The following is a 6,079-nucleotide window of genomic DNA, read 5'->3' as shown; positions in this document are numbered from 1 at the left end:
TGCTCTATCACTTTGAGCCACAGGTCCACTTCTGATTTTCTGGTGGTTAATTGGCGATAACAGTGTCATGGACTTTCCTGCCCCAGCTGGCTTCAAACCACAATCCTCAAATCTCAGCCTCCTGAATAGCTAGGATTACAGGTGTGAACCACCAGCACCTGGCCTAGAAATATTCAAGACAGGATAAACTTTTACAGAAGTATTGAATAATTTTTAAACATAGTTTAAATTGAATGAGTTTGTTTAGGGAAAATCTTGGATTCTGGACATTTTGAACTAAGATGGAATTTTAAATGACTAAGCCATCTCCCACTGAATGAGGGAAACATTCTAAATGGAGCCGGGCACCAATGGCTCTCGCCTGTAATCCTAGCTTCTCTGAGGATTGTGGTTCAAAGCCAGCCCGGGCAGGAAAGGTCTTGAGACTCTTATCTCCAATAAACCACTAGAAAACCGGAAGTGGCGCTGTGGCTCAAGCAGTAGAGCACTCACCTTGAGCTGAAGAGCGTAAGGACAGCGCCCAAGCCCAGATTTCAAGCCCCACAACCGACCAAAACAAAAAAACAAAACAAAAAAAAAAACATTCTAAATGGAAAGGAATGATAGGAATAATGACAAAATTAAATATCTTCATATTATATATCAGGATAGTAAAAAGACTGATTTGGTGATATAAAGAAACCAGAAATAGGATTAAGGAGAAATTTGATTAAAGAAATACTGGGATGAAATGCGGGTGACTCACACATGAAAACTTGGCTATCCAGGAGGCTGAGATCTGAAGGACCACAATTAAGGCTTGCCCATGCAGAAGAGTCCATGAGACTCCATCTCCAAAATGAGTAGTAAAAAGATGGGCTGGAGACAAGGCTCAAGTGATAGATCACTAGCCAAGTAAACACAAGGCCCTGAGTTCAAACCACAGTACTAGCTAAAATTTAAAAATAAAACTGAGAAGAAAATACTGATCTACATTAATGCAGAGCACTGAATTCTGGAATGGAAGTTGTTTAAAATCAGGGCCTTTTACTTGTCAGACAGGCATTGTACTAATTGATCCAAATACCCAGCCCTTTTTGTTTTTGTTATTTTTTCCAAATAGGGCCTGGCATTTTCCAGGGACGGCTTGAACTGCTATCTTCCTATTTACACTTTCTGCTGTAGTTGGGATGACACCCACTGCTCCCAGCTTATTAGGTGAGATGACAGTCTCAAGGACTGTTTGACCCTGCTAGCCTAGAACTGCAGTACTCTTGATCTCTACCTACCAAGTAACTAGAATTACTGGTGTAATTCACTATGGCTGGCTGAAATAATAGTCCTATTAATTCCAATAGGCCACTAACCATGATTTTGGTTTCGGTTTTTTATTTTTTTGGTGGTACTACAGGCGTTGAAATCAGGGCCTTTAGCTGGGTGCTATGCCATTGAGAGAGGCAACAAGCCCTTTTCTGCACTGGTTATCTAGAGTCTAGCTTTTTGTTCAGGCCAGCCTCTCACATAGCTAAGATTGGTGCATACCATTGCACATAACTATTGATTGGGAAGTTGTCTCACATGTATACACAGGCTGACCTCAAACCAGAGTCCTCCCAAATTCAACCTCCCAAGTAGCTATAGCTATAACATGAGTCACCAGTGTCCAGTCCACTATGATTCTTTTTTTGGGGGGGGGGGGTCTGGTCGTGGGGCCTGAACTCTGGGCCTGGGCGCTATCCCTCAGCTCTTCAGCTCAAGGCTAGTGCTCTACCACTTGAGCCACAGCACCACTTCCGGCTTTTTTTCTTTTTGCTTATGTGGTGCTGGGGAATCGAACCCAGGGCCTCAGGCATGCAAGGCAAGCACTCTACCACTGAGCCACCTTCACAGCCCTCCACTATGATTCTTGAAAAGCAAAGTTACTAAGACAAATCCTGTTACTTTTTCTGTTTTGATGTTGGGAATAGAACAAGAAAAAAATGTTAAAGAAAGATTATACTTTTTAGTTGTATATTATAAACTTGATTGAAACAGGAGATATATAGTCTAGAAAATATGCAGTCTTTTATGTTGCTATTGGTTCAGCTATACAGTAATGAAGGTCTGGATTAAGGAGTAACAATCTGAGAGAAAGAATCAGCATAATGTCTTATTAAATGTGGGAAACAAAAGAGTATGGAAACAAGAATTATGCCAGATAATCCAATAAAAACTTTCTGAAGAGTAATGTGGTATTATATATCAAGATCCTTTTAAAAATTTTTATTTCTACCTATTAGAATGGCTAATACAAATGCTGGTAAGGATATAGAGCATCAAGAACACTTATTCATTGCAGGTGAAAATACAAAATGGAATAGCCAGTTTGGAACATAGTGGTAGTTTCTTGCAGAGCTGTAATTGAGCATTTTCACTCAGATATTTATCCATAATTTGAAAACTTATGTTTACACAAAATCCTACACTTGAATGTTTATAGCAGCCCTATTTGTATTAAAAATCTAGAAACAATTAAGATGTTCTTCAGTAGGTGAAGGGATCAACTAATTGCCAAATAGCCAGATGATGTAATACTATTAACAATATAAAAGGAATGAGATCTCAAACCAAGCAAAGATGAAGATTCATCTTAAATGCATATTGGTGAGTAAAATAAGTCAGGATGAAAAGGCTACATACTATATGATTCCTGTATTTATATGATATTCTAAAAGAGGCAAACTATACAGATGATAAACAGATCTGTAATTGCTAGGAGTTCAGAGTAAGAAGAGGTTTGAATAGGGAAACATGAGGTGTGGTGTGGGTGTAGATGTGGGTGTGTGTACACCACCTGTGCTCAGCTCAAACATCTTCCATATGTCATCTTTCACAACTGCAGCTTGGACAGCCACATCCACCTTCTCTATAAACTGTTCTTGGCTAATACCATGTCTTTCTGCAACAGACTTTAGAAATTCCCAAGCCTGGGCTGGGAAGGTGGCTCAGTGGTAGAGCGTTTGCCTTGCATGCATGAGGTTTGATTCCTCAACACCATATAAGCAGAAAAAGCCAGAAGTGGTGCTGTGGCTCAAATGGTAGAGCGTCAGCCTTGCACTGAAGAGCTGAGGGACAGCACCCAGGCCCAGAGTTCGGGCCCCACGACCGCAAAAAAAAAAAAAAGAAGAAAAGAAAAATTCCCAATACTGGTATAAGCTTCGAATCATGTCTAAGCACTTTCTTAATGAGAGAATCATCAGTTACAACAGTCTCAACAGCAAATCCAGATTATTTTACAGATTATATTGTCCTCGCATTGAGTGAATCAATACTGTTAAGTCAGAGAAGGCAGGCCACTTGAAGAGTCCTCTAAGCTTTCACACACTCTCTGTTTTTCTTCTTTGTCTGGGGCTTGAACTCAGGGCCTAGGTGCTGACCCTGAGCTCTTTTGCTCAAGACTAGTACTCTCCCATTTTGAGCCACAGCTCCACTTTAGATTGAGTCTCACTGACTTTCCTGCCAGGTTTGGCTTTGAACAACAATCCTCAGAACTCTGCCTCCTGAGTAGCTAGGATTACAGGTGTGAGCCACCAATGCCTGGCTCATTCCTTTTTGACAGAGTAATAACTGAAGGACTAAGCATTGGGGCCAGTATCTTCCAAGATTTTTACAGAGATGAGCCAGGCCAGTGGCTCACACCTGTGATCCTAGCTACTGAGGCAACTGAGATCTGAGGATTTCAATTCAAAGCCAGCCAAGGGAAGAAAGTCCCTGAGACTCAAGTGGTAGAACACTAGCCTTGAGGACAAAAGCTCAGGGACAGCACACAGGCCCTGAGTTCAAGCCCCAGTACTGCAGGGTGAAAAAATTTGCTGAGATGACCTATAAAGTCTCATCCATCATATTTTGTGAAAATCAAAAGTACTCCATTGTTTACCAGAATGGGGAGGGAGTAGGGCCAGGATTCCAACTCGGGGAGCAATTTTAGCATATGAAGATTGAGTCACAGTAAAGGCTGATCTCTAACTTTTATGGATTGTTTGAACTCAACCTAGTTTACCACACCCCTTGCTCATCAAGGCAGGCCTGTAAACCAGGAAATGCAGAATGGCATTCACCTGCAGGGTAAGCTGACAGTGCCACCTATGAGATGTTCCTACTCAAAGAAATGGTATAATGTCTAGTAGGACCCCTAGAAGACACCTATATTAAATCTAATTGACACAAGGGTATCATATAAGCTCTTGGAAGCTATAAGGAAAAAAAAATGTGATCAGGACTTCACCCTGGAATTTTTTTTTTGGGGGGGGGGTCCGGTCGTGGGCCTGAACTCTGGGCCTGGGTGCTGTCCCTCAGCTCTTCAGCTCAAGGCTAGCGCTCTAACACTTGAGCCACAGCGCCACTTCCGGCTTTTTTTTTCTGCTTATGTGGTGCTGAGGAATCAAACCCAGGGCCTCATGCATGCAAGGCAAGTGCTCTACCACTGAGCCACCTTCCCAGCCCTCACCCTGGAATTTTTTATCCAGACCTTCTCAGACCCCATGTTGGCTTGGCAGCGTTGGTAACAAGAGAAAGCAGCCAGGAATGGCCCTCTCCAGCAGATATTTAGTATTTGTAATAATTCATTAGTTGAAGAGAATTACTTGTCTATTATAATAGAGTTGTATAGGATGTGTCTGAAAAGTTGGCAGACCTGTCTGTACTTCAAGTTTGATTAAGGCCCTAGATTGTCCTAGCACCTCTGCTCTTAAGTTATCAAGGTTTTTAATAAATATCCAGCCATTTTAGAGAGTACAAAGAAAATAGAGATAATCCTATATACCAAGAATTTCAGATGAAGATTAGGATTTCTGGAGAACCTAGAGATGCTTAAAACTCATCTGAAGTACCAGTTAGACCACAATTCAGAGCTTAGGAATTTCATGTCCAGTTATCTGCTTATTTACTACTAGCAATAGTGCAGACTAATTCAGTCTTTAGAGAAATCAGTTAGAGGTGCTTCCAGTTTTTTCTTTGTGTGTGTGTGTGTGTGTGTGTGTGTGTGTGTGTGTGTGTGTGTGTGTGGTACTGGAGTTTAAGCGCAAGACTTTGTATATGACCTGGCAGGTGCTCTACCACTTGAGCTAGAGCCCCAACTCTTTTTTTTTTTTTTTTTTTTGTCGGTTGTGGGGCTTGAACTCTGGGCCTGGGCGCTGTCCTTCAGCTCTTCAGCTCAAGGCGAGCGCTCTACCACTTGAGCTACAGTGCCACTTCTGGTTTTCTGGTGGTTTATTTGAGATAGGAGTCTCACGGTCTCTCCTGCCCGGGCTGGCTTTGAACCGCGATCCTCAGATCTCAGCCTCCTGAGTAGCTAGGATTACAGGCGTGAGCCACCAGCGCCCGGCTAAGCCCCAACTCTTTTGTTCTAGTTGTTTTGCAAATAGGTTCTAACATTTATACCCAGGCTGGCCTAGACCTCAATTTTATGCTTCCTACATAGCTGGATGATAGATGTGTTACCACTATTCTAGTGTTTTATTGGTTGATTGTGGAGAGATCACAAGCTTTTTGCCTGAAATATAGTTCAAATTCATTCACCAATATTGAAAATGAAAAAGAAAAGTCTGTAAGAATGTCCCAGGAAATGCAATTATTTCAGCTTTTGAGAAAATAATGTAATGTAATTTAGTGAATATAATAAATGTGCGTATAAAGTATAATTTTGTGTATGCTTATTGTTTGATGTGTTTATAATATGCATGTAACACTTTTTGTAATAATGACTCCAAAAACACCCCAGTCACCTTAAAATGATATGAAACTTTAGATTTGGTGGATGATTTTTCTTTTTCTTTTTTTCTTTTCTCTTTTTTTTATCAGTGTTGGGACTTGAACTCAGGGCCTAGGAGCTGTCCCTGAGCTTTTTTGCTCAAAGCTAGTGCTCTACTACTTTGAGCCACAGCTCCACTTTTGTTTTCTGGTGGTTAATTGGAGATAAAGCCTGCCTTCCTGGCTTTGAACTGTGAGTCTCAGATCTCAGCCTCCTGAGTAGCAAGGATTATAGGCATGAACCACTAGCACCTGGCTTTTTTTTTTTCCTTTTATAAAAGACACCATTGTTGTTGTTGTTGTTTTTCCTTTT

Source organism: Dipodomys merriami, unplaced genomic scaffold (genome assembly GCF_024711535.1).
Source record: "Dipodomys merriami isolate MVZ:Mamm:240054 unplaced genomic scaffold, mDipMer1.0.p SCAF_27, whole genome shotgun sequence".
NCBI classification, from domain to species: domain Eukaryota; kingdom Metazoa; phylum Chordata; class Mammalia; order Rodentia; family Heteromyidae; genus Dipodomys; species Dipodomys merriami.
This window is presented reverse-complemented; position numbering follows the sequence as displayed.